This window comes from Arachis hypogaea, chromosome 4 (assembly GCF_003086295.3).
Source record: "Arachis hypogaea cultivar Tifrunner chromosome 4, arahy.Tifrunner.gnm2.J5K5, whole genome shotgun sequence".
Classification (NCBI taxonomy): domain Eukaryota; kingdom Viridiplantae; phylum Streptophyta; class Magnoliopsida; order Fabales; family Fabaceae; genus Arachis; species Arachis hypogaea.
Genome location: NC_092039.1, coordinates 17,079,417 through 17,094,487, shown reverse-complemented (window position 1 = coordinate 17,094,487; position 15,071 = coordinate 17,079,417). Strand labels below are relative to the sequence as shown.

General features: G+C 27.1%; 1 long non-coding RNA gene and 1 other non-coding gene across 2 annotated transcripts; one reads left to right on the top strand and one right to left on the bottom strand.

Annotated features, from left to right (window-relative positions):
* Positions 1–706: 706 nt before the first annotated feature.
* On the bottom strand, positions 707–2,533 carry LOC112794233 (uncharacterized). Its single transcript, XR_011880719.1, has 4 exons — positions 2,448–2,533; positions 1,977–2,048; positions 1,435–1,512; positions 707–918 (listed from the first exon to the last, which is right to left on the bottom strand). It is a non-coding gene; the product is annotated as an uncharacterized protein (transcript).
* Positions 2,534–2,804: 271 nt separating this feature from the next.
* Positions 2,805–4,744, top strand: LOC112796400 (uncharacterized). The gene is made up of 2 exons (XR_003199148.3): positions 2,805–3,030; positions 4,410–4,744. It is a non-coding gene; the product is annotated as an uncharacterized lncRNA (long non-coding RNA).
* The last annotated feature ends 10,327 nt before the right edge of the window (positions 4,745–15,071 follow it).

Genomic DNA, 15,071 nt, shown 5'->3' with positions numbered 1-15,071 from the left:
ATTATAAAATATAAAAAAATTTTAATTTTAAAAAAAATAATATTATTTTTTAAGATTTAAATTTTTATTGTGTTTTCATATAATTTGCACAAAATTTACATATCACATTGACTAAAATTATTTATTTACGTAAAATTTGTTATCAGCAAACTTGTTTACGTTTTAATACGATTTGAATTGTATTAGTATATTTTATTTTTTAATCAATTTAATTTTATTTAAATAATTAGAATTTTAAATTATAAAAATTATATTAGTTTGTAATTTAAAATTTAAATAGATATAATTCAAATTAATAATTTATAAAATTATATGTATTCATATTACTGTACTCATATGATTAATTATATTTATTCGATTTAAAAAAATAACCGTTATTAATTTTTTTATTTAAATATACTCATATTATTTTCAAATTAAAAAATATATTTATTTAAAATAATATGAGTATGTTTATTTAAATTTAAAAAATTTTAAAATAATAAGAATATGTTTATTTAAAATATTAAAATTTAAAATTTTGAATAAATCTACTTATATTAATTTTAAATTTTATTTAAAATAATATAAATATTTTATTTAAATTAAAAAATTAAAATAATAAGAGTACATTTATTTAAAAAATTTTAATTTAAAAATAACATAAGTATATTTATTTGTTAGTTAAAAAATTGAAGCATTCATGAATAAATGAACTTGTCTAAGATAGTACATTGAAATATTAAGTTATTATAAACTGCTGAAAGAATACTAACATTAGAACATCTTTATTTCTTCTAACAATTTTTCATTAGTTTGTTTGAGTTCTTCGGCTTCAGTTTTTAGTTGTTTTAAAACTCTGATAGCATCATAAGTATAGTCATTTTATCGGCTTTCGCAGGTCTCCCAGGTTCTAAAACAACCCTCAAGTCACAAAACCTGAAATAAGGAAAACCAAGTTATTGCCCATTATCATTAGAGGAAGTAGCAAAAGTCAACAAAAACACCTACCATGTGTTTGGTTCATTGGTGTCTGACCAAACAAAGATTCTAATGTTTATATGTATCTTAATTCTTTATAATTGTTAAAAAAACTTGAAAGTTGTTAAAGAAAAGATAACATTGATCATTAGGTTGATATAAAATTTTACTCAAAGATATTTAATTCCAGACCTCCTTGGCAGTTATGAAATATTTTACAATTAACAAATCGAGCCTAAAAGTGTTGAAACTTATAAACCAGTGTACCAAACACAAGCATAAATAGATCAATGTAAAAAACTTAATAGTTAAGTAAGTATACACAAAAACCATAGAAAGATGTGCAGAGAGAATGTTCTTTATGCAGAAGTAGAAAAATGTCATTCAGCATAGACTACATCAACTTAATACAGTTTGTTTAAAGACTGACTCAGACATGAGATTAACAAATTCAGTGTTTAAAAGCATGCTTGCCTTTCATTGAGTCTCTCCCTCCGCAACTTTTCACGACCAGGCTTTGTCCCTGCCTTACAACATGAACCAGCATGTCTCCTTTAAAATATTTGCAATAAATTTAGTACAAAAAATATACTGTAAAAGATTCAAATTAAGATATTTAAGCGCAAATGGACAAAGTTAACATGATTCGTGATGAGGAAATGACATTGGTCCATGTAGCCATCTCCACCTAGTAGGACAAGGCTTTATTGTTGATGATATTATTCTTATTAATAAAATAACTGGGAATTAACCTATTAGAAATAAACTGCGACCAAATCTGGTGAGAGAGTACATCACTAAAGAGGTACTGTGCCCTAATCATGCATGCTCTTAAGTTCAGGGCTTTCTTGTCAATGAATTGAAATCACAGATTCCTTTGATTTCTAGCTAACCAACATGATTTCTAGCTAACCAACATTATATTTTCAACCAGTTTCAGAAACACTAATTCCATTCTTAGATTCTCGAATACCAATTAGTCCATTACTTCATAATTAACGAACAAAACAAAATACCTCTCTCTGGTTTTCTCTTGACAGACATCACCTCCACCTCCACCTCCTGAAAAGCTAATTTCAAAGCTCATACTGCAAAATTCAGAAATAGAGGGTTATGTTATGTCAGCTATCCATGCATGCCAAACCAATAACAAAATTAAACACACGCAATAACAAATGAAAATGAAACCATCAATTTAAAGTTGTATTGATCACCATAATAAACAAGTAGGTGAAAAAACAACAATTTTAAATGAGTAATAAAAATGAATACAATGCAATTAGCAAATTTCAATATTCAATTGAATTTCAGATATGAATGAAGATGAAGCATGATTATGAATACAAAATACCATCAAATTACAAAAGCAACAGCATAATTGCTTCAAAAAGCAGCACCATAAATAAATCATGATATACAACAAATGAAGCTAGGAGGGAAAAAAAAGCAAAATTGGAAAAAATAAAATCCCAACAAAAACAAGAAACCTTGGATTGGATCATAGGAAATCGGAGGACGGAGGAGGAGAATGGTGGATGAAATCATCGAAATCGAAGAAATCGTAGAGGAAATCGAAATCCATCTGCGATTAGAAAGCATATAACTATGTCACTCTCAAAATTCAAGGTTCTGAAAACCGGACCGGACCGGCCGGTCGGACCGGTTCAACCGGGAACCGGCAACGCAAGCGGTCCGGTCCTCCTCCTATAACCGCTTGAGAAAAAACCGCCCTAAAACCGGTGAACCGGTCGAGAACCGGCCGGTTAGACCGGACCGGTAACCGGGTGGTTCTCCTAAAACGATGTCGTTTTTCATATTTAAAAATAAAAAAATAAAAACTCGATAACACTCGTTCTCCACCCCCCTTTCCCCACTCACTCAGATTCACCTAATCACCTCACAGCTCACTCCAAGGAATCCATCATCGCCGAACCCTAGCCCTAGGAACCCTGAACCGTAGCCCTCCATCGTCGCCGCCGTTCAGAGGTCGTCAGCGCCGCCGCTGTCCCAAGTCCTCAGGAACCCAGTAAGTCAGCAGGTCTCTTCGTCTTCGCTGGCTTTTCGAACCAGGTGAGTGCTCCTCGTCTTCATCTTCTCTGAGCTTCTTCTTCAATTTTTGATCCATATTGTTTCAATTCTTCTTGGGTCTTGGTTTGAAGTTTGGTTCTTCTTCTTCTTTGGTCTTCAGTCTTCGTTTTTCAGACTTCAGTCTTCGTTCTTCGTTCTTTGTTCTTCAGTCTTCCTTGTATGTATGGTTCTGATTGTTGTGGAAATTTGTTCTTTGTTCTTCAATTCCTTGTATCTATGTTCTTCCTTGTATGTATGTTTGGATTGGTTGCTAATGCTAGAAACTGTCTCTGTTATGTGATTTGTATCCAGAACACCTAATAGGCTAATATTGCTGTTTTAGTGTTTTGCTGTTTTGTAATTCTACCTGTTACTCTGTTTTGGTCTAGAACACCTAATATGCTGGACAATTGTAACTGTTACTCTGTTTTGGTCCAGAACACCTAATATGTTGGAAACTTACTCTATTATGTAACTGTTACTCTGTTTTAGTGTTTTGTTGTTTTGTTAATGCTGGAAACTTGTAATGTTTTGCAATATTGTTGAATGCTGTAGGCAGAATTTAGATATGGTCTTGTTAATTTCATATCTGTTTTTAATGCTGAAAACTTATTCTGTTTTGCTGTTTTGTTAATGCTAAAAACTTACTCTTCTTAGGTCTTGGCTCCTGTTTTTAATTGCTGATGGCTCCTGTTTTAGGTTAAGAATATGGTTAATCATTGTGTTGTGGCTCCTATTTTTAATTGCTGATGGCTCTTAACTTGTTATTGTTCATTGTGTTGTGGGGCTATTTTTAATTTCATATCTGTTTTTCATTGTGTTGTAGTTGCTGGTTTTGCTTTGATTTGTAGTTGCTGGGTGAATGTTTAGTGTTTTGTAATTGCTGGCTTTGTTTTCTAATTGTTGGTTTTGCTGATGGCTCCTAATTTTTTTGTTCAAATTTGCTAATGGCTTTGATGTGTAGTTGCTGGTTGTGCTAGTTTTGCTGGCTTTGTTTGTAATTGCTAGGTGAAGGTTTAGTATTTTGAATGTCTGATATTCTGATTTATGATTTCTGAATCTGAAATTAATTAAGTCATTGATTTTGTGTTGTTGAAATTGTTGATTAAAATGGATTTGTTATGCTGTTGTTGCCGTTTTTTTATTTTTAAGTATGATGTTTTTGAATTTTTGTTGAAATAGTTATTGATTTCAGGGTTTAGAGTGATTATTTGTTGCTGGTATTTAACTTTTGTTGCTGTTAAGTTCTGTTAAGTTGCTACATTCAAACGTGCATTGGCCCATTCATCTTCATTTGTAAATTGCAATAACAAAAAGCTTCTCATTTGATGATCCATTAACTACCTCATTTTCTGGTACTATTCTTTTTGTTATTGCTTTAGCTGAAGAAATTGGAGGGGCTGGATGAGGAGACATTGATGCCTCGGAAGACACCACCACCATTAACATATCCTTGTTACTTGAAGGTTTCTTTAGCACAATAGTTAAAATCACAATCATAATTACATAATATATTTAAATAGTTATCCCAAAAAAAGAGAAACTCACAAGAACATCTTGAGGTTTTGATGATTGATAAATCTTTATGTTAGACATTTAATATTTGAAATTTCTTTATACTATTTAACTTGAGTTTGTTTTATATGAATTTGATTGATGACATTTAATGTAGTTTTTTAAATTTGAAAACCATTTTAATATTTATATTATACTATAATTATATTTTAGGATGTTTATTTATAATTTATTTATTATTTTATTTTAAAACGATTTTTTCGGTTGAACCACCAGTTAGACCGGTTAGATCAGTGAACCAATGAACCAGTAGCTAGAGCGGTTTGATGATCGGTCCGGTTTTCCGAACCTTGTCAAAATTAGAATCATGATTTTGATCCATTTTTTCCCTTTATAAAAAAAAATAAATAAGGGTGATATAACCCTCATTTTAACATACTAAGGATGAGAATCCTCGAAAAATTTGACAAGAATGATTTTTTACTATTAATGTTAACAAAAATTATATTAAAATCACATATTAAAACCAATTATTAATCTATATATATATATATATATATATATATATATATATATGAATAATTTTATTTATTTTTAATGTATTTTTATATTTTAATATATATTTTATATTAATAATTAATTTTAATGACTAATTTTAATGTACACGTAATATAGTCATAATTTTAATTCTTAATTTTATTTTCATAAATATAATTATATGTGAGTATTTATTTATAGAAAAATAATAAAAATGTTATACTATGGTTTTTTAATGCATGTTTATAGTATAAATAAATAAATTCTCTTTCAAAAAATTTTAATAAGATTTTTTATTAAATAAAAGAAATTTAAGGTACTCTTAATATACTTTTATCTTTTATGATAATTACTTAAAAAATTATACATGATATATATCTAGTATTAATAAAATAAGAATTTATATGTTGATAGTATATTAAAATTAAAACTAATTTTATATTATATGAAGACATCAAAAGTAACTAAAAATTAAATTTATTAATTAAAAATTAAAAATTTATTTAAACTATGAATATAATTGGATGGTCGTTGAATTAATTCCAAATTCAATTTTTGTAAAATTACATAAATTATAAAGAAATAGAGTTTAGTCAAATAAAATTGTATGTATTTGTATTATTGTACTGATATGATTAATTATATTTATTCGATTTAAAAAAAATAAGTGATTAATTTTTATCTAACAAATAAATAGAACAAGTTTTTTTTGGCTAAAATCAATTTTTTTAAGTAATGTCAAAAATTGTAATTAAAATTTTTTTTTAAAATTTGTTGAAAATTAACCACCGTCATTTTTTTTAAATCGAATAAATATAATTAATCATGTGGGTACAATAATATGAATACATACAATTTTATAAATTATTAATTTAAATTATATCTATTTAAATTTTAAATCACAAACTAATACAAATTTTATAATTTAAATTCTAATTATTTAAATAAAATTAAATTGATTAAAAATAAAAATATACTAATACAGTTCAAATCGTATTAAAACGTAAACAAGTTTGCTGAGTCCATAAACAAACTTTACGTAAATAAATAAGTTTAGTCAATGTGATAGGTGAATTTTGTGCAAATTTTATGAAAACACAATAAAAAAATTAAATCCTAAAAAATAACATAAATTTTTTTAGAATTAATTTTTTATATTTTATAATAGAAATACAAAATCTGATTAACATTGAGTTGGTTTAATATATTAGATAATTTTATTTTTTCAATGATTTTAATTATAATTTTGGTTAAAAAAATTATATATAGTAAACAATTAACTATAATTTCTCAATTTAAATTAATCAATTTATTTTTAAAATAAAATACGGTAAAAAATCTAATATCATATCTATATCAATTGATTTTTTAATTAAATTATTTATATAAAATAAATCAAAAAGTAAAATATATAATTCCCTTACATCCACTTATACAAGATTGAAGTTTGTAAACAAGAATTTATATAAATTAATTTTATAAATTTAATTTTAATTAAAAATAAGTTGGTATTAACATGGTTTATATTTAGTAATTTTATATTAAAATAGATTATATTAAATTAAATATTATTTAAATTATATTATTTAAAATTATTTTTAAATAAAAAATTATTAAAAAATAAATTTTAATTTATTTATTTAATATTTTTAATATTCTTTAATACTTTTTAATTATAATTCTTTATTATTTATGATTCTAATATTATTTTTATATTAATTTTTTATTTAATTTGTTTTTTTCTAACGAAATTATAGAACCGCAATACAAAACAAATTAAACAAATAAAAACATTCCCAACAAAAAAAATAACAAGAGAGGTAAAAAAATTTATATAAACAAAAAAAATAAAAATTTAATAAAAAATAATAACATATATGAGAGAATACTAAAAAAATATTCTAAAAAAATGAAATTTATCATATGAATAATAAAGGATAGAATTGATAAATAAAAAATAAATTTTGTTAATTAATAGTAAAACAGAAAAAATGAACATTTTTAACTCTATGTAAAGAGGAATGTTAGAAAATCAGTAGATTTTGTAATTTGTAGCTATTAATTAGGCTATTATGAGTATTTTTAATGACGTGAGATTATATCTAATAGTGTTGAGACTATTTATTTTTTTACTGATTAAATAGTGACTAAATTTTAATAAAAGTGCTGATTGTTAAACTTTCTCTTAGCTAAATATATATTAGACTATAAAATTAGGTTTGCGTTTATGTCTAGAGAAAGAATAAATAACCAAATAAAAATATAAAATTTTCAAAAAAATAAATACATTTAATATTTCAAACGATTAAATCAAACACACTCATAATTTACATGCAGTATAGCACACAAATGAAACCACATTAAGCTCTACATATAAGAAGACCTTGATTAATTTACAGCTATCTCTCCATATATAGAGAGAGGACCTTATTTTTCCAACATATATTCTCCATTCAAATGATGACCAAATTCACCTTAACACTACTCTCACTTTGTGGAGTGACAATGATATATGTATAAAAGTGAATTTTAGTACGTTCGTTTATGGTTATAGTGATTACCATAATTATACAAGTGTTTTTAAAATACCATAATTACTGTAACATAAAGATACTAAAATACACCTATATATAATTAAATAATTAGAATTTAATGGGTCTGCTCCAAGAACGGTGTTGGGGCTTTCCCTTATGGTAGTTTGCAGCTATCCCACTCCCTCCATGGATAGTGGGAGGAGCAGGTCTCTCTTCCATGTTATCATGGGGAACTTGAAATACCACACAACAACGCTCTCTTCGAGTGGCTGCCACGGCCGCAAATGCATCGGCAGTAGTGGTGGTGGTGGCAGTGCTCCTTCTCTGTGGACCATAATACTTGTCTATTAGAGCAAACCCTTCCATACCTATCTTCCTTAGGTCAGCCATTATGGTGTTGATGTAATGACTTTATAGTTTTAATTTAGTTGTTGTAGGGTTTCTTGCTTGAAAAGGAAGAGGATTCAAGTCCCTTTTTATAGGCACAATGCAAGAAGTTGTTACTTACTCTAGTTTAGTTTAGTTCATTAGTATCATTGTTCCGATATAAAGCGGGGTCAACAAGAATATTTGGACGGAACCAGCTTCTTTGTAATTAAATTATAATATAATGAATTTCATTACGGAGTCAACGAAATATTTGTAAGTATGTACAATAAGTTATTTATTTGACCTAATATGAGTTAAAAAATAATAATTTAAAGTAAAATATTACTAATTTCTCAAACATAATACACTCATACTATCCAAAATAACCATCCGTATACCCAGAATAATGAACATCTGAAAATTATTATGAAGTGATTTCCTTTAACATAAATAATACAATAATCAATTATTGCCGGCCATACAGTGATCCTCATCATTATCTGAGTTTCAGACATAATTTTATGAGGTTTAGGTTCGAGTTGTTAATAATATATGCATGGAATATATTCTAAGCTATCCTACATATCTATGAATTATTGGATTTTTTTTTCATATAACAACGATCGATGAGAACTAAACGCAGGATTTCATCAAATTTCTCACTGCTGCTAGATCAATCCTAGTGACTTTAATTATTTGATTATTTTAAGTATCTTTTATTATTAGAATATACGAGATCAGAAATTTTTGTTTGTAAGTTTAAATCACCAGTATTATTTACAAATAAATTTTATTGGACTGCGATCAATTGATTTAACTTAATTGAGCCATAGTTGATTCAATATTAATGTGAACTACTACTGGTCACACCCAATATTAACGGTTTTAATTATATCAGGAAAAAAAAATCAATGATTCCTCTTCCATAATTAAGATGTTTAGAAGAATTTATTAAAAAAATAAAATTATATTTTCCTATTAAGAATAAGGAGAATGATTACTGAATTTCTCAATGCAAAACCAACCGATATAGTAGTCTTATTCCTTAATTAAGTAGGTACATATGAGTTTTAGTTCTAAACAAAAAATTATTATAATAATATGCTACTTTAATAAAAAGGTTATATTTATTAGAGATATAATTATTCATGTTATTTCTCTTTATTAGCTTAAATTTTTTTAAAAAAATTATTTAATTATCAAAACTCTTTATTCAAAAAATCTAGAATTCGATTCTTAGTGAATCACAAAAAAAAAAAGAATAATTCTCCACATATAAGCGTTTTTTTATACAAGTCTTTACAAGTCATTTGTATTAACGCGCTTCGAACCGTTACTGCACGTTTTCACTACACTTTCTTCTTTTTCTTGCTGCACGTTCTTCTTCCTATTCCTCTTCTTCTTCTTTTCTTTTGTTTCTTGTCTTCTCTTTCTCCTTCTTCATTTACGTGCTTTTCTCTCTATTTTTTTCTTCGTTATTCTCGATTTCCATTATTTTTTGACATCAAGCTCTGAAATCATTTTTGAAGAAGAAAAAGCAGCAGAAAATGAGGAGGAGAAAGAGAAAGAGTTCTAAATTATGCATAAGGTGTACTTCAACAAATTTTTGGTGTATTTCTTAAATCCTTTGGGTGTAGTTTTATAATCCTTTGGGTGTATTTCTGTAATCCTTTAGTTGTATTTTTGTAATCGTTTGGATGTATTTCTGAAGTTCCATTATCTTTAAATTTGGCAAGAAATTCGTTTTCATGGAGGAAGAAGAAAAAGAGTTGTTCATAATGCATAGTGAATAGCGCGCTTTGGAAATAGGAAGTGGTTGAATAATGTGCATTTATTTACTCTTGAATGTGAAAATGTAATGCATGTATTTTATTGGAGTTGTACCAACTTGTAAGACTTATAAGTTAAAAAGACTTGTATATATAGCAGACCTCAAAAAAAAATATTAAAGATATAACTATTTATATTATCTTTTCTATCGATTCAAATTTTTAAAATAAATGCCAATATTTAACTTTTTGATCCTATATATAATACCATTCTTCAAAATATATAGTGACTGGTGTAATCATTGGAAAATTAATAATTCTTCTATTATACAATAGAGGGAAAAAAATAATGCATACGCTTAAGAATTTTAGCATTTCTTTTCATAAAGCCTAATCCACTAATGGATGGATGTAATAACCATAACTACTAATATCAATTCTTCATCTCTTAATAACTTCACTCCCAAGTCTATCCATTTTCTTCTTATTTTGGAGTAATGTATGTTAATAAATATATAAACAATAAAATTTAAAAAATAATAAAAATTAATTTAAATTAACTTAAAATAATTTTATTTTGTATTTATTAATTATTTTGTAATAAATAATATTAGTATAATAAATATATTATTATAAATATTAAATTAAGTAAAATAATTTTAGATTATTATTTCCTATACATTACCCTAAATAAAATAGTCGGTGCATTTATTATATACGAACCTGATTCCGCTTCGTTTTTCAGTTTTTGTATGGTGTTCCTTTAAGCATCTTAATTAGTCATCATGTGTTGGTTAAAGATGGCATGCAGTGCACTATTTGGTACCTACCATCTTTTCTTTCTCTCTTTAATTTTGCCTTCCCTTCTATTTGGTACCCTCCTTTCCTAACTGTTTAGGGTATGTGCAATTGTGCAATATTGGATCTAGGCATAAGGTATATGAAGAATATTCACATACATAACACTTATATACATATATAGCATATAGAGTAGTGGATTATTTGGTGATAAAATTATATTTTATTTAAAAAAAATGAAACTTACATACATCTCTGTATAGTTTTACTATGTATGTAAGTGTGTGGAGACAAGGGTATCTAGCCAGAGTGCATCAGAAATTATTATTTGGGTAATAAAATATTTTAAAACTAAAAAAAAAAATTAAGGACAAAAATATATAAGAATTTAGAATTGACCATTTAAATAAAGAAAATAAACACTAGTAGTACAATTGATTTCACCTTACCATATAATTGGGTATTTATGATTATATTATTCAATTTCTTTGTTTTGAATTCAAAGTTATGTTTTCTTAACTAGTTTTTAGCCTTTTTCAAGATCAAATTATTTTTTTTAAATTTGTATAGTTATATTAATCTCTTAGCTACAACTTACTTTAAAAAAGCATATTATATATATATTTTTTAAAACTTGCATAATAACTACATTAATTATTTTAGTTGGTCTTGAAAAAGAGAAGTTGAATTAAGGACCCTTTATAAAGTTTACAACTTTAAACATCTTTGTTGTTAAGTGCAGCGAAATACAATTATCCAAAAAAAAAATTTGTTTTGCCTCCTAACAACAGTATACAGAATAGAAAAGAAAGAAAAACTTGCATGACTGTCTATCCAGATTTAATTACTTAGCGTAATGTAGAATTTCATTATAATTTTAGAAAAGTTACAAATTTATAATCACCAGTTATATTTTAAAAGATTACAACTTAATCAATCTAAAAACTACCTAAACTTCTCACCATACTTGTCAATTTACCAAGCTCATCTAGCCTAGTCTCACTTCTAAGTGCTAATCTAAGTGCTAATCCAACTTAGTAAAAAAGAATTCAACCTGATTCAACAAGACATGCATCAAACTTTTACACAAAGCTTATCCAACATCTAAATGTTATCCCAACTTAAAAAAGAGAACCTAACTTGATTCAACAATCAGAAAACATTACATAAAAAATGACATAAATAACTTCCCCCCCCCCCCCCCCCCCCCAAAAATTTATCTCTTTTACCTTTTCTCTCTTGGATTTTTTAAATGCCTCACATAATAGCATTTTTCATTATACAGAAAGAGTGAATAAAAAAGCATGATTTTCAATGAAACATAATGAAGGAATAGAATAATGAGAATGTTGTCCTAGAGCTCAGTATGAGTGCTCTCTATTGAGGACCATAATATTACAGCAAGTCAAACTCAACTTCAAGAATTAAAACTTAAAAGAAGAGTAGTTATAAGTTTTGTTAAGTTGTTATGCTATTAGTTGTGAAATCTGTTAATTATAAGGTTGGCTATATACAACAAACTCCTTTACTTCTGTAGATACAATCACTTTTTTTTTCATTCTCAATACAATGTGCATATTATTTAAAATCATTTCTCTCTGAAGTTCCACAGAGTTCTATCACAAAACTCGCTCTATTTCATTTTGTTGTGCTGCTTTACTGTTACTTCTCTCTCAAGAAAGCTAGTCTAATATTCCTATACTATCTTTCTTAAATTTAAAATTGACTGATTGTCACTTTATATGAGAGGTAATGCTTCTAAAAATTGAATCTTTGATTCTTTGCATTGTTGAAAAATTTGAACATTGTTGCAGAACATTGGAGAGAATTTCATATACCTGTAGTGGTACAATCTTGGCATCTTGCTATCCTTGCACTCTCCTTTGGTTGCTAAGTGTGTAGCCATAATTTAATCATAGTCCTTTGTGATGGTACCATGATATTTTAGCACATTCTTTTCTTCAATGTATATAGCGCTAAAACCAAATCACAAACTTGGTCCATAGCGCATTATGTTTTACTGTGTTTGTCCAACAATATTGCTGATGTGCAATGTTTGTTTCATTAATAAAAACTGATTTTGTTTTCCTTGTTTCTGCTGGACTTTAAATGGCTTTGAACACGTTAACCAAGGGCATCACTCGTATAAAGATTATAAAAATATTTTTTTTAGTTGTTTATTTGATCATAGTAAAAAATCGTACTAAAAAAAACGTAGATTAATAATAAAATATAAATTGTTGAATAAAATTGAATATCTAAAAGAAGAAATAATTATATTAATGATTATAATTAATATTAATTTAAATGACACTAAATTTTTATATTTATATAAAATATTTTTTTTTAAATCTCAATTTTACAATAAGTTGTATTTAAAGAATTCAAAATAAATAAAAGTTATTAGACTAAAAATAGAACAATTAGCAATACGTAGTAGATTAAAATATAAATCTTTAAACATAAAAAAATATTTAAAAAATATTAAAATTATAAATAAAAATTGAACTCGTAAAAAAATATTAAATTCGCATAATAAAAAAAGTATCAAAATGATAATAAAATGAGAACAAAAAATAATTTTATAAAATTTATAAAAAAATAATAAAAAATAAAACAATCTTTTAATAAAATTTTTGTTACAAAATTAAATTTTAGACAAAGTAAAAAATTAGTATTAGAGTCAAAATAACAATTTTAATAATACTGTTGTAAAATAAATATAAAATAAATAAGAAAGAAGTAATATAAACTAAGAAATATAATTAGATAAATCTAGTAATAATATTCACCACGATTTTAATATAAGAATGATTAATATATTACTAATATTATATGTTGTATTATATATAAAAAAAAGAGAGAAGTATTCGTAAAGAGAGAAAGAGAGAGTATTGATTTATTTATTACTTTTAACTGTTTGTATTACTTCATATCAAAATCTTATTTATAGGCATACACATTGGCATCATTTTCAAACATTATTTAATATGATTCTTCTTGAAAACCTGATACTTGTGGAAAATGGACATCCACTTTAGGCAATCTTATCACAACACTCTCCATTGGATGACCATTTAGGATTATGCCTCATTAAAATCTTACTAAAGAAAAATTCAATGAGAAAAAACTTTAGTGAAGGAAAAAGAGTACAAAATCCTTTGTGATGGGGACTGTCTCATTAAAAACCTTGTCAAAAAAAACCCAAAGAGAAAAAAACCTGATCAAGGAAAAAGAGTACAGTCTCCCCCTCTTGTCGACATCATTTTATGTCTCGAAATCAGCGCATCTCAATCTCATGTACCAATCTTTCAAAGGAGGATTTTGGGAGTGACTTTGTAAATAAACCTGTCAGATTGTCACTTGAGCGGATTTGTTGGACATCAATTGTCCCTTGATTTTGAAGATCATGAGTGAAGAAGAATTTAAGAGAAATATACTTTGTTCTATCACCTTTGATGTATCCGCCTTTAAGTTGAGCAATGCATGCTGTATTATTTTCAAACAGGACAGTTGGAGCTATCTTATGATCAATCAGTCCACATGATGATAGAATATATTAGATCAAACTCTGGAGCCAAAAACACTCGCGACTTGCTTCATGAATCGCTAGTATTTTGGCATGATTAGAGGACGCTGCAGCAATCGTTTGTTTCGTGGACCTCCATGATATAGCTGTACCACCATATGTAAACAGGTATCCTGTTTGAGATCTCCCTTTATGTGAATCAGACAAGTAGCTAGCATCTGCATAGCCAACTAGTTGTGACTTGGATCCATAGGGATAAAACAATCCCATATCAACCGTTCCATGAAGATATCGAAAGATTTGCTTGATTCCACTCCAATGTCTTCTGGTTGGAGAGGAACTATACCTTGCTAGTAAATTCACCGCGAATGATATGTCAGGTCGCGTATTATTAGCAAGATACATTAGCGCTCCAATGGCATTAAGATATGGTACTTCTGGACCAAGGATATTTTCATTTTCGTCTTTAGGACGAAATTGATCCTTCTCCACATCCAAAGATCTTACGATCATTGGGGTACTCAAGGGATGTGACTTATCCATATAAAATCTCTTCAAGATCTTTTCTGTGTATGTTGTTTGATGAATAAAGATCCCATTTTTTGTATGCTCGATCTGCAGGGCGAGACAAAATTTAGTCTTTCCAAGATCTTTCATCTCAAACTCTTCTTTTAGAGTTTTTATAATTGTTGGAATCTCTTCAGGAGTTCCAATGATATTTAAATCATCAACGTACACAGCAATTATAATGAACCCAGATGCAGATTTCTTTATAAAAACACATGGGCAGATATCATCATTATTAAATCCGTTTTTGGCCAGATACTCAGTAAGACGATTATACCACATTCGTCCAGATTGCTTTAGACCATATAAAGATCTTTGCAATTTGACTGAGTATAACCCTGGCGAATATTCATTGGATGGTTTAGATATCTTTAGTCTTTCAGGGACTTTCATATAGATATCCCAATCTAATGAGTCGTATAAATA